The sequence below is a fragment of the Ixodes scapularis genome, unplaced genomic scaffold (genome assembly GCF_016920785.2).
Source record: "Ixodes scapularis isolate PalLabHiFi unplaced genomic scaffold, ASM1692078v2 PGA_scaffold44__24_contigs__length_19508400, whole genome shotgun sequence".
Classification (NCBI taxonomy): domain Eukaryota; kingdom Metazoa; phylum Arthropoda; class Arachnida; order Ixodida; family Ixodidae; genus Ixodes; species Ixodes scapularis.
The window spans coordinates 7177217-7204041 of NW_024609873.1; the positions used below are offsets into that span (position 1 = coordinate 7177217).

General features: G+C 45.8%; 1 protein-coding gene across 2 annotated transcripts in view; it reads right to left on the reverse strand.

Annotated features, from left to right (window-relative positions):
• LOC8051298 (adenylate cyclase type 1) overlaps positions 1-26825 on the reverse strand; it is a 368813-nt gene that overhangs the window by 214242 nt on the left and 127746 nt on the right. The gene's annotated exons all lie outside the window — the stretch shown is intronic.

The following is a 26825-nucleotide window of genomic DNA, read 5'->3' on the forward strand; positions in this document are numbered from 1 at the left end:
CCCCCCCCCCCCCCCAGTCTCAGAGTAAACGACGAAATGGTTGACTTCCACCAGCTAGCCTGTACTTTGACTCTTTTCTCGTATATATATCTTGGATGAAACCAACCAGCCCAAGCATCCACATGATAAAAAAATGTCTAAATCCGAAGACAAGTAACTTAAATCCACAACATAAACGGGTAAACTGGAAACGCATTCGCAAAAAAAAACCGAACGTTTTTTTTTTTTTTTTTTTTTTTTGTACTGCAGCATTAAAGTGAGAACGAAGACAATAAAAATCATAAACGGAAAAAAAAGACTCCAAATCTTGATTTGAGAAAGGTTCAATAAAATATACAGCGCTGCACACACCCACACACACACTGCGCACTAAAACCCCCTAAAGAAGCAACCAACACCGCGCAGTGACAGAACAGTACAAACACACGAACACACACGCACGCACGCGACCGAAAACACACACGCACACGCACACACCCACACACACACGAGACCACAAGCATTTCATGGCGAAAGACGAATGAGCCAGGCTCCCTGCCCCATTAGTCGTCGTCGGACCTCCGCCCAAGTCATGCTGTATCGAAATTCGGGAAAACGGCAGGCCTAATCAAATCAGCGACATGTCCTCCACGGGCCAATCAGTGCCGCCTGCGTCGCTCTCTCATTCCAAGGGGGCAGGCTCGCAGGACGCATCCTGACTGAGGACAACTTTACTGGGATAAACAATCGGGCTTCGAATTTCGTATACAGCTTTGAAGAAACACGAAGCACAAGAAGGGGACCTTCAGCTCCTCGTCGAGACCAAGCGATCGAGTTGGAAGCGATCGAGATGCGAATCGGAGGTCTTCGTCGCTCCCATAGAAGAAACAAACTGAATAGATCAGACAACAAAATGACCTGAGACAACGTTGCCATGTCCTTATTTGCTAAACAAGTTCGCTTTTCAGGGCCCATACACTCTACGAGGTGCAATACAAAACTTCAAGGACGGGTAAAAAGAGAAGACGGCGCAGAGACGCGCACGTATACTTTCGAAGACAGGGCCCTTCGTGTCTCGTCACGTCAAAGAACGTCGTTCTGCAAACATCTAAAATTGCGCTACACGAGTTTTCGTGGCCATGAGCGCGAGCGCAATGGCGATTTCAAACATTTGCGAGCAGAATGGCGATCGCAAACCAGAGCGAGAGCGAACATCAATTCAGCGACAAACTATAGCAAGTCTGAAACAAAGACCTTGGAAATGATACGGCGGGCTTATGGCGAGAGTGCTGCGAGACGTGCGAGGTGTTTGGAGTGGCATTCGCGCCTCAAGAATCGTAGAACATCACTGGAAGACGGAGAGAGAGGCGACTTCCCCGACCTCTCTCCGCCTTCTAGTGATGTTCTATGGCATCCTCGAAGCGCGAATGCCACTCAAAACACCTCACACGCCTTACAGCTCTTTCGCCATAGGCCCGGCGTATCATTTCAAATGCCTTTTGTTTGGGATTTTCTGAGTTTGACGAAGAACTATGTTCCCTTTGGCTCTGACCTGCAGTCTATGCTGAAATCGCCATTGTCCTCTCGCGCACGTGCACTCTCAGAAATAGGGGTGTAATACTTGCACCCCTTGTCCCATATATAACGCCCAAAACTACATTTCGACGTTCAGTCCGCTGACGTCGAACTAACGATACCAAGTTTTACGAGCGGCTTCATAACTGTGTTATATAACCTACTAAATAAATAATGCACCGTATCAAAGACTACAAAACAAAAACACGAACACACACACACACGAACACACACACACACGAACGCGCACACACACACACGAACACACACACATGGGAACACACACAAACACACGAACACACACAAACACACGCACGCACGCACGCACGCACACACACACGAACACACACACACACACCGTACAAGTTTTCGAGCAGGGCCAGCAAAACCTTGAGTATTTTCTTGTGCTCTTCAATGCGTCCATTAGCTATTTTAATAAGTTGCATCACTCGACTCTCAAGCATGCAGCTCGTGAAAGTTGGTATCGTCGATTCAACGTCAGTCGACTGAACGTCGAATTGTAGTTTTTGGAGTGTCATACCAGTGGGACAAGGGGTGTAAGTACTACAGCCTCTATTTCTGAGAGTGTGTTCAGGAAAACTCGCGAGCGCAGCAGGTTCGCAGATCGACGCCCTTTATCATAAGGAGACAAGAAGGTCCCTGCCTCCGACAGTTGCGCACGAATCACCGTGCTGCCTTTTTCGCTACAAAACGAGTCCCGGAATTTTTGGACCGCACCTCGTATACGCTAGTGCACACGCTGCGCTTTAAAGCCCCTTCTGCAGACGAATCGCTTGAGGCGGATCTGGTTCCCGCGCAGCTTGCCCACACGCGTTGCGAGCAGACGCAGACTTGTTTGTCAACAGTGTGTATTGTGTCGTTTGCGCCCCAACCTCCACAGAAGGTTAGGGTATGGAGGAATATATACACCCTTTCTTCGGTGTACTCGGGGAGCTCGGCGAGTGACGAGGCTAAAGATATGTTCAAACCTAAATAAAAAATATATATATATATAAAAAAAGATGTCTGCGCTGTGACACTTAAAGCAGCATAAAGACGTTTCTGAGATCGTCTGTTCTTTCATCCCAGGAATCGAAAAATTATGCTCGTGCGACGTCTATTCCCCTACTAAAAATGTGATCACAGTTCATGCCACGCCCCTTTCTGAGCGGAAAAATCTGGAGCACAGAATCCAGCGGAGGCGCCGACGCCGTGACGACGGGCGCGCGTCAGTCAATCGCAAGCCGCATAAGTTTTGGAGATCTAGGCTGCTTGGAGCCCGTTAGCTAAGTTATCACCAAGAACAGACGATGACGATTCACACGCCTTTAGTGCACCATTAGCATGAACGGTGTGCCACTGAGCATGGCATTTCACCATGCTCCGTAACACATCGAGATTCGCCGCGCTTTGCTACGTAGATTGCAGCGAATTGCACTAAGAACTCTCAGGGTAGACGACCTGGGTTTCTTAGAATGCAGGAAGCAAGAGTAAAAATGCAGGAAAGCTGCTGAATGAACCCCATACATCAACCCAAAACAAGCAAAACTTTCTTTCTTTTATTTTTGCATTGTTTCGGGTAGGGGGTGAATGAACCTCATACTTAAACCCGAGACAAAAAAAAAAAAAAGGACAGAAAAATATATTTAGAAAAAACGCGCATAAACATGTGCACCATCAATCAAAACTGTGTGCTTATGTCCGTTTTTTTTTTTTATTGTCTTGGGTTGAAGTATGAAACACGTACCTTATATACATTTGCAAAAAGAAAACAATCGCAAGCGGAAGGACTTGCGCATTATGAGGGAATGACCGTTATTCCTATAATCCGTCACAAAGTAATAACCTGTTTCTCGGCGCGTAACATAATGACAATTTAAGCTGGTAGACTAGGATCCGTCTCCAAAACCCGCGAGGTAGTAGAACCCGCTCCGTGGAGTATACCCTCCAAATATCGACGAGCGGAAGATGAACTCGCAGTAACGGAGCGATCCGCCGGAGAGTACGAAGAAAGATCCCACTCTATCATTTTCCTGAAAAGCGGACTACGGATATGTATGGTATGTGTGCACGTTTGTTTCTAACGGCCCGGAGGTACATTTAAAGACTGTCGAAAGCCGCGATCACACTGCTATATGCATCACACAAAAGAGTCTGCATAGTATTAGAAGAACGTACGCAATTTTCGCGCACGTTAGGGTTACATCTCATCTAGAGCTTGCATTAGTGCCCGCGTTGCGCGAGAGAGATTTGGAACGGCGTTTCTCCGGCCGCGACGCGGTGTCCGAGCATCTCGCGCTCGCAACGCCAAGTTACAAAAAATATTGGCTTGCTCATTATGTTTATACAGCCTTGATGGAGATGCGCCTCAACGGGTAATCGGTCTCTCAGCTGTAGATGAGAAATTTAGCCAATGCAGTACAACCGCTAACCTGGGATTCTTAACGTGCATCACGCAGTAGTGATCACACGAACGCGTGCCGGTACGAAACTCATCCAGATCGAAACGGGCGGGGGCGGCGGCGATCGAACCCAGGAGGTTACCAGCGCAAGCTTTCGCTTCACGCTCCGAGCTGAGACGCGTTAGCCCACTCGGACACTTCCTCCCTTGCCAAGATACAGTACAACAATGTCTATTTATACCCACGAAATGCTGAAACTTGAACAAAGTCACGAGTTTTTGACCCGGAGTAACATTTTCAACGCGTTTAACTACGAAACTACGACGGTCGTGTCCGCTCGCGGCGGTGAGGGAGGCGACGTACACCGACCTTTCGCGAGAAAGGTTTGCGCGTCGCAAGCTGCACGTTGCCGGGGTCGCTGGAGATCGTTGCCCACCCTTGCTGGATGTTCTGTTTATGGCGTGTTGTACCTCCCGGAGGAACACAATGTCGTCCCGTACTGAAAGTCACGAGGACGCCGTCACGAGGACGCCGCATACGTCGACTTGTGTATTTTTTCACACAGTGTGTATGGACTTTTCTTTATGTGTATGTTTTTTTCTTTTTTTTTCTAGTTCAGCTGGCCTTACCTGAAGTATGATCGAACTAGCTCAGCTCAAGCATGTTGCGGACGCGGTCCTGGGAGCTAACACTTTCTAACTGCGCTTGTCTCGAATTTAGTCACTTTTCGCGCCTCACGAATATATATGCTCCTTCGAGGAACGCAAATACTCTTTTCGTACGCACGCAAAGCGCCAAACGCGGTTAGCGTTCGGCGCGTGCGCAGTGGCGATGGTGCTATTCTTCGCCTACACTCTAAAAAATGTTGCGCATGGCAAGCGTGACGCAAAGCGATTTTTTTTTTTCCCACGCTTGTTCTAAGCGTGATGATTTTCCACGCTTAGAATTCACGCTTCCGAAGCGTGAGCCGCAATTCGGCTTAACGCTTGGAAGGTGTTAAGCCCTTCACACGCTTGCGTGTTCATCACGCTTAGATAGTGACGCCTCTCAGGCGTCACAAATGAGAGTCCCAGTTGAAACCCACGTCAAGAAGCGTTTAAATGTTCCTAAAAAAAAAGTTTGCGAGTTATTAACGTACAATTAAAAAAATTAATTGGTAGTCAAATCTAGCTTAAGAAAGGCAGGGCACGGCATAGTCCTGAGCATCTAATTATAGCCCCGTAGTTAATGAAATTCCGGCAACATAGCCGATACCACGGCCGAAGATGCAACCGAAAACTGCAAACGTAATGATGGACAGCCCTCCTGTCCATCCAACCACATACAATCTGAGAAATCTGGAGAGTCCACTTTCCTGCAACGAACATGGGAGAGTTAATCGCCGCAATCTATAGGGAGCGACTTTCTCGAATGACGAGAACGAAAATACGTTCACTTACAAAAAAGAAAAGTAGAGCTTGGTTGTGGCACTGAGCACGATGAAACGTCATGCTCAAGTGTTTCACCAAACAGCAAAACGAATGGGGCCGCATGCTTCGAATATAATATAGTTTTTAATTAGTTCTGCGTTTTGCCTCTGTGAAAAGAAGTGTACTGTTCTAATTAGAAACGTGTCGATCGTCATCGAATACCACTGAATTTGAAAATTCCAGAAAGACGTTGAGCACGCGGGAAGTGTGGCATTGCGTAAACGTAAGCGGACATGCAAGAGACGCGACGCTGGTCGGGAGAAAAAGACCTTTTTTGCAAAACGTGCAGCGCCGTTTGCGGCGCCGAAAGGTACACCGGGAACGCTGTGTAGAGAACCGGTTGTAGCAGACGACGGAGAAAACGCAGGCGACAGAGCCCTCTCTTTTTCCTCTCACCCTGTTCGGTGTCTCGTGGTAAAATGTGCAAAACCGAAGACGACTGTACAGGGCTTCGGAAAAAACCTTTTAGGATTTCCGAAAAATGTCTATTGCAAACAATACAAAAAAAAAAAAAAGAACAACGCAGACGCATTGAAGCTGGTTGTATTTCCGGAAAAATAGAAAACAAAGCAACTGCTCCGGGTATGCCTAAGATTGGTTGTTCCAGAGGTTTTTGATGATGCGATGAATATTTCGACTAACTAAACTGTTAATCCGTCGAAACTAAATAGAAACCTAATTATTCATGGAGCCTTTTCCTAAGACTTGTTCGATTTTCTAAAGAACGACACGAAAGACGACGGAATATATAGGCACCTTGACGATAACTAATACAATGTCATTCTTATTCCAGTGCGATCTGTATACTTCTTAAATAATGTTTTTACCGATATTCGGTGGGAATACTCCGCGTGTATACAGAGTCGAAAATTACAGGCGTACTGCAAACAAACTCGTCTGTATATATTTATTTATACGTGACCTCTGGGCCCGAAGGTATTGTTGAGTGAAGTGGCTGAGTGAGATAGCAGATAAACAAAACCAACAAATCACACAACAGGTCCCAACCAGCAAGCACATGGCGTTCTTAGAATAAGCACCACCTTTAATCGTAGCGATGAATATAGAAAGGCATTTTAGTCGAGAAATATACGACAATACAATTATTATTATTATTATTATTATTATTATTATTTCAGTAGGGGATTTCGATGAGTTCGCAACGTGATGACATGTAGGGTGGTCCCGCAGCACAAAAGCAAATTGTAAAATCGCGCGCAAAAAACAAAAATACAGACATAAAGGAGAAAGATTTATGTCCCAAAACTGAGATACGGCATTGATAAACTATCTTTCACCGATCCTGGGTTCAATCCCCACCCGTGCCCGTTTCTGATTTGGATGAGCATCGTACCGGCGTGCGGCCGTGAATCACTACATGATGCACGTTAAACACCCTAGGCTAGCGGTTGTGCTGCATTGGCTAAATTTCTCAGGTGGGAGACAAGTCCAATGTTGACAAAACCACTGTCCAGTGTGCGATCTTCACAGCCCAGCACGCGCGTGTTCGTTGCTTCGGAAAGCGAGCAAAGCACGCGCCATACGCACCAACACTCAAAATGGCACCGGCCATACGCTTTTTTTTTTTTTTTTAAAGTCCATAAGCATACACACAAAGCCGGTCGTGATACACACACCCCAATTTTCTTTTTTTTTTTTTTTTCTTCTTTCACTGATGTTACGCCTCAAGTTTTGAACTATAGCATGCATACGTGCATACACAAACACCGACAAGTTCACGCGCGGGCGCGTGAACATTAGAGCGTGTGCGCATGGCGTGCACACGCGCAATATTAGGACTCACGCGAGCGTGCGGGTCGAGCGACAATGCGTGCCCTCCGCGGGGGGCAAAACTAAGAAATCGCTCGTGTCAGCGTGGCGTATATTTATAGCGGCCGCTGGTATTATAACATCCCTCGCGGCAGCGGCACGTCTTCTCTCCGACTGGTTCTTCTAAACAGTGCGCTCTCTTTTATTTTCTTTTTCTTTTTCATTCTCTCGCTGCGCATTCCCAAGTTCAACCGTTAGAAGCCAGAACGATGGAGGGGGCGGAACGGAGAGTTAAAACTTGGCAGACGACACCGGGAATACAAACATACAGTTTTTCTTTCTTCTCACTTCTGCCGTTGCTGTCTACGTGGGTGACCTCAGCTGAGAGTTTCCTGTTTGACGTTTTGTCGTGTAACACACACCAGCACTTCCTCAATTTACGGGTTGGGAGGTTCGTTGCCTATGCACGCCGTGTAGACGCTATCGGGGTTCGGCGTTTCACGTAAGAGTGACAAAACTTCCTACACTTAGTGTATTCCTGGGCTAAAAAGATAATTTTCTCGGGACTGCATTACTCGCGGTCGCGGACGTAAGAAAGTGCGCGGTACTTACTGATTAGTTCGCTAATTAGTTGAAATTGATTAATTAAATCTTAGTTAAATTAGTTTAAAAAGTTAAAGTTAAAAAAACGTTAAATTAGTGAAAATATACAGATGGCTCCGATTAGAATCTTGCCGAGCATAATCGAAAATCACTTAATCAGAAATTTTCAGAAAGGCTCCGAGCGCGTGAGAAGCGCTGTAGCGCATAAAAGTTACCGCTTGTGGAGCAGGTACAAGGCCAGCGGTTGCGGTAAGGAGTCCGCGCGCTTTTTCCGTCTCTCATGAGAGCCCCAACCTTGCACCTGCTCAAAGTGTGTGTGTGTATATATATATATATATATATATATATATATATATATATATATATATATATATATATATATATATATATATATATATATATGTATGTATGTATGTATGTATGTATGTATGTATGTATGTATGTATGTATGTATGTATGTATGTATGTATGTATGTATGTATGTATGTATGTGTGTGTGTGTGTGTGTGTGTGTGTGTGTGTGTGTGTGTGTGTGTGTGTGTGTGTGTGTGTGTGTGTGTGTGTGTGTGTGTGTGTGTGTGTGTGTGTGTGTGTGTGTGTGTGTGTGTGTGTGTGTGTGTGTGTGTGTGTGTGTGTGTGTGTGTGTGTGTGTGTGTGTGTGTGTGTGTGTGTGTGTGTGTGTGTGTGTGTGTGTGTGTGTGTGTGTGTGTGTGTGTGTGTGTGTGTGTGTGTGTGTGTGTGTGTGTGTGTGTGTGTGTGTGTGTGTGTGTGTGTGTGTGTGTGTGTGTGTGTGTGTGTGTGTGTGTGTGTGTGTGTGTGTGTGTGTGTGTGTGTGTGTGTGTGTGTGTGTGTGTGTGTGTGTGTGTGTGTGTGTGTGTGTGTGTGTGTGTGTGTGTGTGTGTGTGTGTGTGTGTGTGTGTGTGTGTGTGTGTGTGTGTGTGTGTGTGTGTGTGTGTGTGTGTGTGTGTGTGTGTGTGTGTGTGTGTGTGTGTGTGTGTGTGTGTGTGTGTGTGTGTGTGTGTGTGTGTGTGTGTGGAGAGAGAGAGACAGAAATCTTTGTTTCCATTATTTTTTTGTAAGGTGGGAAAGCAATCCAGATTTTGTTTCCGTAGAGCACTATATAGCAGAGTAGCGCAATCTAGAACGCCATCTCTCGGAGACTAGCGGCGAACGCCCGGGGGTTCCAACTCCAGTCAAAAATGCATGGGGAACGTGAGAAAATCGTTATTTCTTCAATATTGTGGGGAAGTATGGAGCGTCAATAGTTTTTGACATAATAAAGGAACATTCAGTATAATTTGCTCTAAGTTGCGTGCCACGTAAAGACGTAATTTCTTCTTTTTTTTTAATTGCCTGAGCGACGCGGCGACGTCACACCGTTCACGTGACCCGCTCCGGCCAACCCAGAAAGTCCATCTACACTGCGTATACAAATCGTCTGATTAAAACGCCATTGCTTTGGAAATGGCCTTCTCAAAGTTTTCACACACATCCGATATTATGAAAAATTTGGTAAAGTGTTTGGTGCTTTACAAACTTCACGACAGACTAGTTTCGAAAAGTGAGAACTTGGCGTTTATTTTTTAATCTGCCGTGTTGAGTCGATCTCCATGTATTCTCCCGTAGGGCGGGCAGCCTCCTGGAACCCTGAGTACCACGTGACTCGCGCCAAGCCGCTCTGTCGGCCATGTTGTCGGCGAAACACGCGCATCAAAGGATTGCGCTACTCTGCTCCGTAGGAGCTATATGGTGTTCTATGCTTCCGTAAGTGCTTGTGTGGATGTACGTTACGGATAGCCTTGAAAACTGATAAAAGCTTAAAAACTTGCCTATGTAAAACGTATTCCAAGGAATGAATTATTTCTCACCGGTTATGAGTTTTTGGGGAATTTTTGTTTTCTTAAATTATGAGCGTTATTTTGTTCACCGAAAATAGACTGCGTTGGCAAATACGCTTATTAGGTAAAGTTCATAAATCAGATTTTTCCCCAAGGAGCGACATTCTTTGAAGCGCCGACTGCGTGACGGTACAGGTTTTAGGAAGCGAAAGCCAGCGCAAAGCAGATGTCTAAACTGAATGACGCCATTTTTTTTTTCCTACGGAATGTGCTTCGTCATTCGTATTAGTTGCCGTTACTTGTAAAAAGAAGCATCGAGGGACATCACTATTAGCTACCTTCTGGCTTCCTACTGCAGGCCGATGCGTAGTGCATCTACCTCTCCAGCGGTTCCAGACGAAAAATGTCGAGTCATTAGGCTGTAAATGGATGGGCATGTGTCCGCTATTCTTTAGAAGTGAGCTACTGGGCATGCTCGGACCACATTCCACAGACCAGTAGACAAAGATGACGAAAGCGCAGGAGGAGTTGGACTACTGGCGTCATCGTATCACGCTGGTGCTCATTTCAGATACAAACTCGATGCCGCGAAATGTGTGCTCAAGAAGAAGGCAGGCGCTCATCAGCGAGTCCACGACAATGGCCGCCGACGTGACGTCATCGTAAGCCCGTTCGCAGAACAGCTCGGTGTTTACCTAAGGCCTGTGGATTGAATTCTTTGTGTCATCTACCAGGATCGAGGGCGGGGCATCGAATGGACACGTGTAGAGCGGCAGCGTTCCGCTGGGGCTCGTCCCTGCTTCACTGACTGCTCATGAGTCACAGCCGCACGCGGCGTCAGAAAAACAAATATGTTTGTTGCCCACGCAGCCGAACTGAACCACTAGGCGAGCGACTGATCTATCGTGATCAACTTTCTGAGAAATTCCGTGAAATAAAAAAGTGAAAGCCGTTTACATCTCCCTGTAACTCCGAATTAGACCGCAGCTCTTTAGGAGGAGTAGGGAAGGGTACTGAGGGGGGGGGGGGGGGGGGTCACGTGACCTCATGGGGGTCACGTGACCTCGGGGGCATCACGTGACCCCCCCCCCCCCTCCTTGAGGTCACCGAAGGTACCCCAGGTCCTCCCGAAGGAACCCGAGGTCCTCCCGAGGTCCTCCCGAAGGAACCCGAAGTCATCCCGAGGTCCTCGGGAGGGGGGGGTCGCGGTTACGCCGACGCCGCTCAAGCCGGAAACGGGCGCCTAAGAGCTGCGCTCTAAAAGTGGTCGAGGAAACATCGAAATTCTAATTGATTTCCGTTCTATGATATGCGGGCAATTACAGTCCTCGGGAACCAGGCATGTAGCCAGGATTTTATTTCGGGGGAGGGGGAAGAGGAGGACTCAGCAAAATGTAGGATTTAGGGGAGGGGGGGGGGGGCGGGCCCCGTGGGACATCCCCCCCCCCCCTCCCCCTGGCTACGTGCCTGTCGGGAACATTACGGTCTTTTGTCAAGAAAAGCAGAAATTGACAATTTTGCAAATGTGGCCCATAGGATTCAATGCAAAAACATTGGCCGCCACCTTCACCTTCAAGGTCCTCTAATGCATGACAAGCTTTTTAGGGAATTGGTGTGTCCTGTGACGTCTATTTTCCCGCTAACTTTAGCGGGGAAACTGCATGGTTGTATAGGTCACGTGACGTCGATTTCCGCCGCTAAATTTAGCGGGGGAAACTGGATTGGTGTCTAGGTCCCAAGACGCAATTTTCCCCGCTAAATTTAGCGGGTAACTGAATTGATGTATAGGCCACGTGGCGTCAATTTCTCGCTAAATTTAGCCGGGAAACTGATTTCATGTTTTGGTAACCAGACGTGACTTTTCCTGCTAAATTTAGCGGAGAAACACCATTGGCGTATAGGTCATGTGCCGTCAATTTCCCCAAAGTGGATAGGTCACGTGACGCCGTTTTCCCCGCTAAATTTAGCGGGAAATAGAGGGACGGAAAAAATTGGGAGTGAAGCAAGCGTTAAGAAGCAATTCATGCTTTGAAACTTTGTAGAGCCGTGGAATAAAAACTATACGCGTCCAAAGGTTTCATTCCTGCTTATTAGCATTTTATGGCTGTCGTCTAAAATCTTTCCGGGGAACATCGCGATGTTCGTTGCTGTTCAGTTCTCGTTTTAGTGCACTCAGCGGAGAAGCGCCGAGAGAGGGACGTCCAAGTAGGTTGGGGGATGATCCTGCCCAACGGGGAAACCAGAACCCGACTTCTATGGAGCGAACGTATGCTAGCGAGCTGGTTAGAAAACATGGTAACCTAAACCCCGAGAAAAGGCAAAATAAAATACAGACTATCTCTATTCTTATCGAGTGAAATCAAGAGATGAGGAAACACGCGTTGCCTGATGTTTTCTTTCTTTGTTCGACATAGAGGTGACATTGAGGGGTAAGTTGACTTCATTACCTGAACCCTGACAAGACAAGTTCTCCTTAGCTCAGGGTTTAGATGAAGGTATTTCCTAACCAGCTCGATTGCACAAGTTCGCTCCTTACAATCAGAGCTGTCGCGTTTCGCACACACCGACGCCTGCACGTGTCAGAAAATTTAATGTAAACGGTAACGGTGTGTGTGTATTTCTTTATTCTTTCTTCGCAATTTGTGGCTTCGGCCAACCGGAAAACACAGTTCGCTCGCGGCAGTTTTTTTTCCCCCTCTTTTTATAATGGATCTGGGACTATTTTTTAACAATCTGGGCTGGCAGGTGACCGAAAAACAAACGTAAAAAAATGAGGGAAGAAAATATCATTATTGCGAAACCATTATTAAAAGATAATAATAAAAATATATCAAACATCCAAAAATGGGTTAAATCTAATTCTCCCGCCGGTCGCGTTCCTTGGAGGATCAGCGTGATAGAATGAAGCACAAACTGATACTTCGAGGCAGAAGCGGACCACGAAAAAGCCTCGAGTTTCTACCCCTATGAGATCTGGTGCGTCCACTTTTCCGCAAAGCACGTGGGAAAGTCAATCGCTGCACCATCTACGGAAAGGGCTGGGCTAGAGTGTACTAGAACTGGAAGGTGTGCTCAGGGGCGGATTTAGAGTGGGGGTCCGGATGTCCTGACCCCCCTCTTAATTTCTGCTTGCGTAAAATTTAGGGCGTGAAACAAGGGAGAGGGGGAGGGGGTTCCTAAACGTATGGCACTCAGACCAACACCTGACCCCCCCTCAGGAAATTCCTGCATCCACCCCTGGGTGTGCTGATCGCATCGGCACCTCTATAGGGGCTTGTTTTGCGTTGTGTGTGAGGCGATACAACCTTGTGTGGCTGCTATCTGTGCCGAAGAGACAAGGGACTCAACGATATCAAACAAGGCGAAGAAAATGAGAAAACAGTGCTGTTTTGTGCGCCGAGGTGCAACGTGGATCACTACAGATGCAAAGAGAACCCCTTCTTGTTTCGGAAGCCGAGCAACGCATCTTTTTTCACGAAATAGGATGGTCTCATTCCAAGGACAAAACAAAACTGATGAAGGGAGGGAAAAAAAGTATAAGAAAAATATGTGCCGACCTGTATGGCATGTCACAGAAAGCAAACTTCTCCAAGTGGGATTGCTCTTCAATAAAGACAGCAGTTGAAGTAGCTCCATATACCTAATTGCCAGTCATTGCGCTTATTTTCGTATGACGCACGCTCACTGGAATCGAGCTTTGGCCGAGAATGCAGAAGTCGAGAAAAGCTCGCGTTCATCAACCAATGCTACACATAAAAAGATGTATTAACACCAGAACAAAAACTAGGTATTTAAGGGTCTGGAAAATGTGCAGTTGCCGACAATATAATTAAAAGAGCTCTGGCACTGAAGTGTTGAGAAAAGTATCGCACACCATATCATACTCAAAATTCGCTTTCTTAATGCTGGTATGTATGGTGCGATAAAACATTTTTCTGTAACAGCATAAGAAAAAAGAAAAAAAAAAGTGAGATTTTGAAAACTGACCGCTCCCAAACAGCATTCGTACTTCGAATATAGGCTTCTGCCGCTCGCGCAAGTTACGCTTTTTCACATTACCCTCTCTGAAACCCGAGCAGGCAAAAAAAAAAAAAAAACGATGAATGCGGAATATTATGGAATTCGCGGACAAGCATTAACTCTTCTTCAATCCTATCTTGGAAACCGCAAACAATATGTTTGTTGTAATAATTTCATTTCCACATTCAAATCGGTAATATCGACCGTACCCCAAAACAGTATTTTAGGACCTTTTCTTTTCAAAGCTTACGTCAATGATATTGTGAACATTGACCAGAAAACTAAATTTGTTATATATGCTGACGATGCGACGCTTCTTTTTACTGCTGATAAGGCAGATCAACTTATATCTATGGCCAACACCTTAGATAAATTAGGAGAATGGACCGATAAATGCGCTTTAAAAATAAAACAAACGCCATGATATTTAGGCCGAAAAATAAAGTTACTTCTCCATTAAAACACATTTATAGAAACTCGGTAAATATTGAATTGGTTGAGTCATTCAAAACGCTTGGCGTTGTGTTTTCACAAAACATGTCATAAGAATATCATATTGAGTGTTTAAAAAAAAAATTAGCAAAGGTTGTAGGTCTGGTATATCGCAATAGATATATATTTCCGAGGTCGGTTAAATTATTACTGTATAAATCTATATTTTTTGCTCATTTAAATTACTGCCACCTGGTTTGGGGTACAACCACGGCAACAAATCTTAAGATAATGCATTCACTTCAAAAACGAACGTTACGTACAATTGCCAATGTGCCACAATGCTCGCATAAAGAAACCCTGTTCGGAATGTATAATATATTAAGTATCTACAACACGTATAATTATAGGCTTTCTACAAAGGATAAACATGAATTGTGCAGTAACCGTACTTACATAATTGAACTGTCTGGTTTAAACCAACACGTTCTCAATTATCAATTTCGAAAACCTGAATACTGGAATGTACCTATACTTGCCGATTAAACCTAGGAAAAGAAAGGTTGTGCTACAGATTATCTAAACTGCTTAATTGTTTTATTCACAGTGACGTTCACGTAGACATCATCAGCTTGAAAGAATTGCGTGCGTTGATGTCCCATCTTGTTGTAGACGACTAATGTTTTTGGTGTGCGTGTGTGTGTCTGTTTTTTTTTTTTATCTCTCTCTCGCCTTGCCATTGCTGCAGAATGCAATTCGGGGGACGAGAGCTCGTCAAGCCGTTTCGTCCGGCTTCTTTGCTCGGCCTCCACCGTTGTAAATGTAAAATAGATATTATTATATTCACGTCGAATAAAGCGTATCTGCTGGTATCGCCACACCTCTGTCAGGCGTCGTCTGCGCTCTGCCCCACAGCGCCCTCGACGGCGTGCAGGTAGATGGCGACACACCCATGGACGCCGGACGGCACACCTCCCCCCATTCTAGTAGTACGCCCTAGCTGGGCAAACGACGAGACTGGTAATACGTTTCAACAGAAAGAAAATAGAATGCGGCTGCGGTACCGAGCATGCCATTTCGCTGAGCTCGTTGCAGACTTGTACGTACTTCAACTACTCTACTCAAGTTACTGTAGTTTTGACTACTTTTCTGAAGTGTTTAGTAACTTTCCATTACAATTTTATTTCGGTAATTAGTAGTTTACTTTATTTAATTCTTTGGGTAACTTCTTCTCGAGTTAGAAATTACTTTCGAATTTTAATGGTTGTTTTGCCTATCAACAAGCATTCCCGCACAAAGGAGGTAAAATGTTGGAAGATCCTTTGATATTTGCAAAGAGCGGGAAGCATGTGGCGTAGGAAGGGGGGGGGGGGGGGGGGAGGGGAGAAAATGGTTTGGAGAGTCCGAAGCCCCCCAAATTTTCACAAGCCGCCCCCTCCCCTTCTCTCTCCCCCCCCCCCCCCCCCACACACACACACGCACACACACACACACCGGCACACACACACTGCAACTGAGGCGCGGGGAGCGAACAGAGACGACGCAAGAGAGGCCGAGTAACTGCGGGATTGGCGCCTAAGACTGGCGTTTCTCTGTGTCCCGAAGCTCAAGGAGACTTGGACCCATTTGAAAAAAAGGCTGGTCCCCGCTTCTCCCTAACATAGAAACTGTCGCCCACTACAATAGGTGCACGCACTGCATCCTCACTCAAAGAAGGAAACAAAATGCAGCACCCGCTCGGAAGCTCGTCCGCTGCTCCCGTTGTTTGTACCGTACTCGAAGAATCGCGCCCTCAAGGGCAACGCAAAGATGACCTTTTTGCGTTGCCTTTCCTCCCATAACTCAGAATATGCAGATCTTCAAAGATTCAAAGATCGTTCGAGAAACCTGTAGTAACTCCCCCAAAGTTTTTATATAAAAAAAAATAATAAACAAGCAATGTTGGGAAGTACTCTATGTACATGGTACTTAAAGTACTACTGTTTAGAAAAAATTTATTTTGCTTGAAGTAAATTCTCAGAACATGTACTTGTATTTTCCGGGGGAAGTAAAACTACCGACTTCAATGTATATTCTCCGAATTCGAAAACGAAAAATGGCGGTATCGTCGTGGGAAAACGCGCTCTTTCGAGACGTCATCTGGTCATTTCTCTGAGTGAAGTAAGGGCGGCTGTAAGACCGATAGAAATAAGTGCCTTATAAGTTGATTTTGCCAAATAGCTCGTCAGCGAGAGTAAAACAACTACTCTGCGGCGACTTGACCTTATACAATATTTACTGCCATTTCTGTAAAAAACTGATGCACCTCTCATTGCGCCTGGAGCAATGCATCCCAGTTAAAAAAAAAACACTGTATAGAGAATGAAAGGGCATCATGAAAGATTGTGTTAAAATTGCTTGTACTTTACCTTGAAATATATTGCATTTATATACGTTACTTCAAGTACATTGCTCCCGGCGTAATTACTACTTTACTTGAAGTACATAACCTCTCATTTACTTTGTACTTTACTTCAGGCACTTTTTAACATGTACTTTACGCAACACTGTAAACAAGCAAACACTGTCTAAAAAGTCAAGCTCAGACAGTGCTAAACCTCAAAGTAGAAATGACACATTCGCAGTACCTCACTGATTAAACAAACAAGAAAGTACAAAACAATTAGGCACGCAGAAGCAGAACCAGCTATTAAATAATTTCTGCGAAAAAAAAAGACAAGCCGGTTCATACTTGGCTAGCAAAATTTCGCTAATGGATCAAAGCCTCTGTACTTTCTTTTTACCATAAAAAAATATAAAAGTAACTTCAAAAGTAATTTGCTACTTTTTACGGTAATTAGTAATTTTCTCAAATACGCTCTCTTTGAGTAATTTGTACTCTAGTCAAATTAATTTTGACGTCAATACTCAATAACTTAAATTAATTACTTTTTTTTAGTAACTTGTACGTGTCTGGCTCATTGCCATAGCGCGGACTGTTTTTGTTCTTTTTTCGTTCAGGTTGAAACGTATCACCAGCCCCGTCATTGGCCCAGATTTCTGCGTATAGATTTGAGCGACTAACTTTCCAAAGTACTCTGCGGGAGAGTACACCGCTCCCGATTTCTTCGAGTTATTGGCAACTTAAGATACGCAGGGCGTGGCCTATAATATTGATGACGCATTTTTGCTCCACGATTCGTCTTCTTACAGCATTCTTATATCGGCTAAGGCCGCATGCCATCTCAGTGGCTGCAGAGCAGTAATATAAGCTACTCGGGATTTCCCGCGAAACTGGCGAGAGTGATTAAACGATTTTCGCGAGTTCCAAATTCCACGCAATTTCCGGTTGATTTTTTTTTTTTTTTTTTTCTCGCGCGTGCGTTTGATTTTTGGATATTAGCGAAGTTTGACGCCACCCACAAGTTTCCGCGATAGAGTCGCGGGACGCCCGGCAAATCTGAAATTCTCCCGCGCCGGCGCGAGGGGTGCGCAAAGCCCTTTAATTAAGAGGCCCGCCGCGGAACGGACGGCGTCAATTATGCGCGGCGGAAAGGAACATCCACGCTTGCGTGGAGAAGAATGCATATGCAGTTAAAGTCACCTTTCGACACACTTGTCACCTCCCCTCCCGTGTCTCAACCCGTGCTTGCCTTCGAGCGCGTTCAGAGACTCTGCCTCTCGCACATAAGGCACTTAAGCTGTGTACTTCGTCGTTTCGAGAAAAAAATGAAAACACGCCAAAGACACTTTAAGATTGCTTACGTGTAGGACTGCGAAAGTATTATAGTCCGGCTGTGACATCCCGTTCCCCCACTGCGCAGGAGCGGCGCCCCGCCGGCTTCACGGTTTCCGTGACGAAGCAGCTGCGTACGTCGCTGCGCTTTTCTTTGCGTTTTATTTCTGAGGCGCGTCCGCTTCTACCTTGAGCGGCGCGTGCTCGATGACGTATTTTTATGGCCATCTTTCGGGCACAACGCCGACGCCTCCTTTTCGCGTAATGGGACATATAGGGCTTTCGCCTCAAAACAAAGAAACATAAAAATACGTGCGAATGTGGCGACGACGAGACGAGTTCTCCACGAAATCTGGAGCGTCAAGTTTTCCTTCAAAGCAAATGGAAGAGCCAATCGCCGCAATCTATATAAAGACCAACTCGAGTCACTGACGTCACGAAACTGTGGTGGCGCTGCTGTCGGCACTGCGCATGCGCTCCACTCCTCCCGAATTTGGTTTCTGCGCACGCGCAATGCCCATACCTGGTGTGTGCACAATGGGCTCCTTCGAATAAACACTGTGTTGGTGTATGGGGAGCATTCGCTTTGAAGTAAAACTTGACGCTCCAGATTTCGTATAGAGACCTCGGCTCGTCGGCGCCACATTCGCACGTACGCTTTGTTTCTTTGTTTTAAGGCGAAAGCCCTATATGTCCCATTACCATTACGTCTCAAGTCGGTCGTGGTCCTGTCTCCTGAAGCTTGTCAAGTGACAAACCAGGTAGATTCTGGGATGGAATTGCTCCGAAAACAAATTTTCTTTTTCTTTTTTTTTTTTTTTTTCAGCTTGTAGGAAACAGGCAGAGCAAACAGACAGCCATCGGGAGGAGTGTTGAGCAGGCGTCAAACTTCACATTTCGATCGCTTTTTCTTTTTTCGCAGTTTGCTCGCGCGATTTCGCATCTGCTGTGGTCCGTGAAAGCTAATCGAGTGTGGAAATATCACGTACGCGTGGCATCACCATAGTATTACCTTGTGCGGTAACTTTTCGGTCTCGATACTGACGTGGCGTACGGCAAAGCAAGCGTTGGTCCGGCGTCGCGTAACTATTGGCCTCGAGATCGACCTAGAGGTGGCGCTGCGGTCGCGCTATCATCATCATCAAAGCGGGGATCGGAAAACGGCCGCCCCATAGGCTCTCCACGGTCGCACGCGAAACGGCGTAGATTCTTGCGTTTATTTTGTCGCATACTATCGGTGGGAAAACAATTCTAGCGGAAAAAAATGGAGTACTTTTCGGTGCTTCAGTGAAGATCGAATCGTGTTGCCAGCCTGCGGCCCAAATGTATATAATCGCTTCTGTGGGTGCGTCGTCTGCTCTAGGCAGACGTTGGAAAGCATGGATAACCACGACTGATGCCTGTCTGCGGCTAAACTGGAATATTTATGTTAAATATTTGTTTCTTTTAGAATGGATGTATCGGTTCATCAACGTGGGAATTCAAAAAATAATAAATTCCAACCCAGATAACATAATACTGCTACCGTGGGTTGTGAAATCGCAGCTTCTAAGCTTTTTTTTTTTTTTTTTTTTTTAACGTCTAGCTTTTGCAGTAATATAAATATTTAGAATGAAGATAAGTTAGCGCTGTATTAGAAATTACCATGCTATTGAGTTCCTCTGCCCTTTTACTGTGCCATAGTGTGGGTAAGGTTTTTGGAGTCTGAACAAATCTACTGCGTTGCGATGAGGAGAGAATGTCTCTTCTAGTTAAAATCTGCAAACTGCACGTTGGCAGCACAACTGAAACAAGTGAAGCAAACTGTCCTAATATATCTGCCGTGACTGTAATAAACGAGTGTAACCGAGCAACGCAACAATGTTTCTATTATTAAATGCTTTTCTCGGTAGTGCGGGTTCACCCGCTTCAATTTTCTCGGTGAGGGCCGCGGATGTCAAGAGGCTAATACTATAATTTCTGGCTAAATAATCTTGTATTCAAACACGGTAGACTCTGCAACCCAAGCAAACGACGCGCACCACGACACAGACAGCATCGGCCGCCGTGATACTCTTTTGCTGATGAGGGCTAGCAACCTTCACGAGACTTTCCGATCACCCTCCGCCCTCACCTAACGCATATCGGGACTCGGCAGTTCATCAATTAACTTTCAGATCATTCGAGTAATGCTTTAATTGCAATTTTTTTTGCCGGTGGAGTCTTGTGCTGGAGAAAGTCATCAAGGAGTAAAATATGTCTGCTTTAATATTTTTGGCGTCTTTACTTCTTTTGTGACACAGGCTTGCACGGGAAACCACTTCAGCGTGCTTGTCATTTCGCCGAGGGTGATTATACTGTTTAAATAATAACTTAAAAATACTTCATTTTAAAAGGCTTCTGTGTTCATATTTATGTAGGACTCACAACGTGAAGTTTAGAATGGGAATGCAATATGCCATTTATGACATAGTAAAAGCAGTAAAAAATATATATATAGTTTTAACGTCTTTCACGCAATATGACCGGCGAAAAATCAACATACTGATTGATTGATTAGTCTATTGAAGGATAGCGATCAGTCGGGTTAATTTTCTAATCAAACCACAGACCCACTCAACATTCAATGCTTTATGAAAGCCACGGTTTGTGCGAGATAGCAAAAATACGTGGGACCAGCGATTGTATAAAATACAACACACTAAGATTATGGAAGCTTCCGACTTAATAATAATCGCTTTGCTGAATTTCTAGGCATGGCAAACGATACAACACAACCTTTAGTAAGAAGAAACGGCAACAAAAACATACAACGTTTAATAAGAATGTCAAGCTCAGCCTGAAACGGGCTTGTGTCGTCGAGATCCATGCTTCTGAGCGCGCGCCCGTAGCAGACGACGCACGGCGGTATCCCCGCTTTCGCGCGTTTCCAATTTCGGCCGCACGGTGGCGGCACGGTTCGATCTCGAGGCGAATAGCGTAGCTACCGAGATCCGTTCTAGCTGAATCCGTATTCACGTTTGTCCCGTCACTTCGGAATAAAAAGGGCATACTCGACCAATGAGGTTTTCGTACTAGATGATGCGAGGGTTATTCTATACCCTGTTTATTTGAGCTGTTTGTCAAGAAAAGTAGCAAACAGAACAAGTATGCTCGTTGGGCTCCACGGCGAAGTATCCGAGCGGTGTTGGCGGCCACGAAGCTAACGAAGGATTCCATCGTAACTTACACACAACTTCCGGTTGTTTCGTTTGGCGTATTCGGATTATTATTATTTTTTTAGGTGTTGTTTTACGCACCGTTTCGCGTCATAGCAAAAACATGAAGAGTTTCTGCCGCTATGTGATAAGTCACGCAACCGAAGCAAACCTGAGAAAATACCTTGCCCCGTCACGTGATGCTGGTCACTACGTCATCATCGAGCGATCGCAGCGCTGCAAGCGGTACCGCTCGGGTCTATATCGAAGTTGAGAATGTGCGCGAGGAGCGAACGACGGTTCGCTCTGATTAAGGCGTGGTCCCACTGGTAACACATCAATCCACTGCCAACGTTACCAAGGACACGCCTCGGACACTTCCCGCAGACAGTGTATTGGCAGTGGGAGTGCGGCCTGATTGCGACTATCCTTGCAATCAGAGCTCGCTTTCATTCCCATCTTCCATCTCTTTTCTTCCATCTCCTTCAGATTCTCTCCAGACCCATCCTAATAGGAGCGGCGGTTCCTCGCAGCCTTAATCCTATTAATTTCGCCGTTGCCTCGTTAACACACACGCGCACACACGTATAAAAAGAAACATTATCGCGTGAGGTTAATTTGCAGTCCTTGTGCGTTTTTTTTTACGCATTTTTTAATTGGAAACGTTGAATAACTTCGCCGGCGCGCAATTTTGCCAGGCCTCGATTAGAACGTTCACTCTACCTCGATCTCTCGAGCCTGCGTGCAAACTTTAGTGGGATAAAAAAAAAAACGGTTTACCTCGAATTTGCGCCCAACACTGCTAATCCCATATTTATAGGGAAAGGTCAGAGGTGGCGTGAAACTAACCGGTGATCACAAAGCTAACTTACACGGTGTCCGGGCTTCTTTTTTTAAGCTTGCGTAGCAGCACGGGAGGCAGCAATAACGACATACAATATAAAAATAATTCAGTTAGCCAGGATAGACCTCGAACGCTATAGTGTTTGCAGGCACCCTGGCTCAAATCGGTGCCCCTCGATATCAGTCTTTATTCCAAAAATGATACCAGCCAATGAGAGGCCGGCAAAGGAGTATTAAAACGACCATTTCCGCAAATCAGCACGCGGTAATAACCCTTCTGCGAACTACCTAATTTGGAGGCAGCGCTCGACCCATGTGCACTTTCACTTTGTCCCCGTTTTCTTTTTTTTTTTTTTAGTTTTTTTTTTTTTTTTTTTTTTTTTGCGGGTAGTTTGATAGTTTGTTATTTAATTATGTGGTGCAGGCTTCCGACAACATTTCTTTTATTAAAGCAATACACTCTCAAGGAAAAAGGGTGTAAAATGGTGTATCGTTACACCCTTTGTCCCATATAATACACCCCAAAACTTCAATTCGACGTACAGCGCCCTACAGTCGATCAGACGGCCCGACATTTTACAAGGGGCTTGATAGCCGTGGGGTACATCTTATTAAAATAGCTAATGTACGTTTTACTGACAACTAAAAAAATAATCTGGGTTTTCTTGGCCCTACTGTAAAAACTCGGTGTCTTCTTTATGTGGTCTATGATACGTACTTTAGCTATTTAAAAAGTTGTACCACACGGCTATCAAGCCCCTCGTCAAATTTCGGGGCGTCTGTTCGACTGTAGGGCGCTGTACGTCGATTTGAAATTTTGAGGTGTATTATATGGGACAAAGGGTGTAAAGATACACCTTTTTACACCCTTTTTTCTTGAGAGTGTACTGGTGACGTTATGCACTCGATGCTGAACTCTGAAATGGAACCATTGGCTAAGAGAAACATATATTAAATATACGAAGTTCGCGTTTTTTATGAAAGGAAGTGTGCACTTAAAGTATATCTTAACCATACTGCAAATATACGAGGGGGGACTCAAAAGGAACTAGAATTTATTTTCCCAAAAACGTGTATTTCTTTTTACACGCCCAAATTTCAGTCACCTTTAAATTGTACAGTCCGACTGTCACAATTGGCGGGACGTTTCTTTTAATGATTAAAGGGTGACTCCGGTACATTTTCCAAATTTTAGGGTTACCACCGTCTCTAGTGAAGGAAGTGTCCTTAATTTACAATCTGTCCATTTTTACGTTTTGTGTAGTTTTTGTAGATACATCAAAGTCTCGTTTCGGGAGTCAACGGCGAAACCGAAATCACCGGCTCGGGCATGATGGCAACCCTTGTGATCAGCTGCATATGTGACACAAAGTGTGACACAACGTTCGTACCGCGAAACCCCAAAAAGTACGACTGGCCTAGTCGCAAGGGCAGTTGCGATCGGCTGCAGGTAAGATGCTACGGCTGTTTTAGTGATCTGCTTAGTAAAGTTCAAAAGAGCCAGCCCCAGCTAGGACTGAAGTTGCGCTATTCAATTCGAGGCAGTATTCGCACATCTACAAGTATGACCCCCCCCCCCCCCCACACACACACACAGACACACACTTCAAGAAAAAAAAAGGAATTTAATTAGAGTTGTTGAAATTTCACTGCGACTTCTTGGAAGTATCGACGTCCCAAAATCGTAAATAACCACACACACACAAAAACTTTTTTTTTTCATGTATACAGTTAAAGCTTCCAATGATCTGACGGCGTTCCCGGACCATGTCTCTCTTCGAGAAACATGTCTCGGTGCGTGAGCAATGTCCAGCTTGTTAGTGAACTAAGAGGTCGTGCTTTGGAGAGTTAGCGGTAAGGCGTCACACGTAAAAACGCAACCGGTAAAGCGTTACGATTTTCGGTAACGCACTGACGGACTCGTTACACTTTCGAAACAGCAACGGGTAACGACCCTCGCTGTTATTCTTTGACAAACGTACGGGGATTACGTGGCTGGTCACATGTTGCCGATAGTGTACGTCCCCATATTCGAAAGAAAAGTTAATTAAAAACATTTTAGCGTTTCCAGACTGCAAGTCAGGAGTATATTTATAGAAAAATTTACTGACCATTTACACTCCTTCCCGGTGCATTTCGAGCCTCATAAATGAGAAACGAAAGATGTAAATGGCCTTCATGGAGGATACATAATGAAGAAATTGTAGAAAGTTCCTTTTATTACTAAACAAAAAAGGTAACAACGCAACGTGCGTTAATTGTTATTGCTAATGTTCCTCTTACGTGCGGCTAACGAATAATGTATCTCGCAACTTTCCTTGCCTCTAAGCCTACAGCACTGACGCATTCGCAAGTCCAAGGGCGCGGCGTCAACCCGGGGAAAAGACGTGAAAGAGGGGAGAGCGGGGAGCTATCGCCTATCCAAATGTACAAAGAACGCTGGCGCGCCCTGGCGGCGGAAATGTAAAACGGAGAAGCAGGAATCATTAAAAGCAGAAGGTTGGAGTTGCGAGCACCAACCTAACAATGCAGTCCGCTGCAGCAATAAGACAACTAGCGCCCTCTCGTGCGGAATACTGGCAAAACTCTGAGACGGACCACAACCGTAATCATGGAACTCGATCTCGGGCTCGAACCTCCGAGTGCCCCGCGAAGCTTCGACGGAATGGCCGCGTCCATTCGTTCTGTGGCATGTATACTGACCAAAGTTTGTCTTTTTGTCCAGTAGTCGCGCTGACTATACTCCGTTCGCTCCCAAGGTGGCGGTGCTGTAGCAGCCGCCACATCACCATCATCCCGCTCACCGGACCAATCAACCGCCTCCCTCCCTTTCGTCACCTGACCCCGCTCTCGACGCCTGGGTATGGGCAGGAACGTGATGACGTGGCGAAAAAGATACTAGGACTGTTCCACCGCACCGACAGAGAAGGCGACATGTTCTTAAGCGTCCTCGAAATGTGCCTCGCCACGCGCCGTTCCTCGTAGAAGAGGTCGCGCGCTATAAAGTGAGTTTGGAACCAACCGCAGGCGTCCTGGTACGAGAGTATAGCGAAGGTTCCCGTACACCGCAAGCGCCATCGGCGTGGGAGGTGTATACAGGATGCGGGTGTGGGAGAGCCTAAATTTAGTGTCGGCTATGGATTTTCCATCCGAGCCCAGCTTCCTTCCCGGAGCCCCCCGTCGAGGCCGGCGAGGGAAGTATGGCGCACCACATCGGGAGCAGCTGTCCAGGTTCTCGCCGCCGGCTGGTGCGGGGACGAGCACACTCGCTCGCGGCCGCCTCTCGGCCATGTTGATCGCAGCCGACCAAGTGGCCAATGCCGGCACTCTCAGAAATCTGGAGAACCTTCTTTCCCTCGAGGCATCTGGAACAGCGCTGAAACCTACGGCCAATGGCGAAGCTAAAAATACGTATTCAAAAAAAAAAAAAAGAAGTTTGCGGTCGGACATTGAGCATGACGTTTCACGTGCTTACGTCATGCTCCGGTCACTGCGCGGAACATTTTTTTCTCTTAAGCGCAAACCGCATGGAGCGTTTTTGCTCGCGATTCAGGCGCGTCGGCGTCAAATCGACGTCATTTCCTGCGCGCGGCCGCGCGTTTTCGCGGGAGCGTTGGTTTCTAGCCGCCCCAGAACAAGACGCGCGCGCCGAGGCGTCGAAGCGGCTCTCGACCAATGAGAGTCGCTCGAACCATCGCATGGCTAGTTGGCGTAAGGTACCGCCCGATCCAAAGGGGTCAGCCGTATTCATCCATCCATCCATCCATCGATTCTGCACAGAAAACCGCTTCCGGTTTTGCCGGTTTGACTGCGCTTCTTTTTGTTTGCCGATTGCACGTGCGATGGTTGACAAACGTGCATTCAATGAAATGCTCATTGACGAGGTTGAGAAGCGCCCCATTCGTTGGGACCTATCAGATAAGGAGTATAAAAATAATGACAAGAAGAAACACGTCTGGAATACCATAGGTACTATCCTGGGAGTGGAAGGTATGTGTTTTCTTTGCCCTTCCGCTTTGGTGCCACAAGCACCATGTGCATGCTGCTTTTTACGCGTTGTCATCGTACAATTCTATCGTATAGTGTTTTACTAAGGGGAAATAGTTTGTGCTTTGTCACAACGGTGCGCAGATTATACGTTGCCATTGAACACGATAATTTTTCTACGGATCTAGACAGTTTTTTTCATGACACCGAGGGGGAAAAAAACGCGTTTTGTGCCGTTTAATTAAACAGAAAAAAAAATTGGGGTGTGTGTTTGTTTATACAATTCCCAGCTGTAGATTAGCAATTTAGCCAGTGCAGTACCACCGCACGCCTGGGTTCTTGTGCACCACGCAGTAGTGATACATGACCGTACGCCGGTATGATGCTCATCCAGATCGAAACGGGCAGGGGTGGTGATTGAACCCAGGATCCCTGGGTTCTGCAGCGCAAGCTTTCGGTCCACGTGCTCCGAGCTGGTGTGCGCTAAACGACTCGGCCACCGACAACGTTAACCACCAATCCCTCCTAACAAAAAAAAAAAAAAAAAATGAAGAAGGCTAGGGCAGCGAATTTCTTCCTTCTCTTTAGATCAAACATTTACCTAGTCCAAACGTGTTTTTTTTTTCTTCTCGGTAGTCGAATGTCTATATTTGCAGGTTATGACTGGTTATGTTCTTTTAATGTTTTAACAAAACTTTGTACCACCTAGTTGCACTTTTTTTGCTACAGCACCACAGCATGCATAACCTTTTTTTTTTTTTTTTTTAATTTCCTTTTATCGGGTCACATAACTTTGACCGATAGAGAAATATCAGTCTCCTGTGCAAGAATGTCACTGAATCTGGAGCACGGATCTTGTCACTCACTCTTTGCCACCTCTTCGCCGGCTTGTTTATCAAAAGTCTAAGGTGCTCTTGATGTTCACCCATTCCCAGAATGTATATGTTTTTACGTTTTACAGGGCCAAAAGCAACGAAGCGGTGGAAGTCACTACGTGACACTTATGTTAAAAAGAA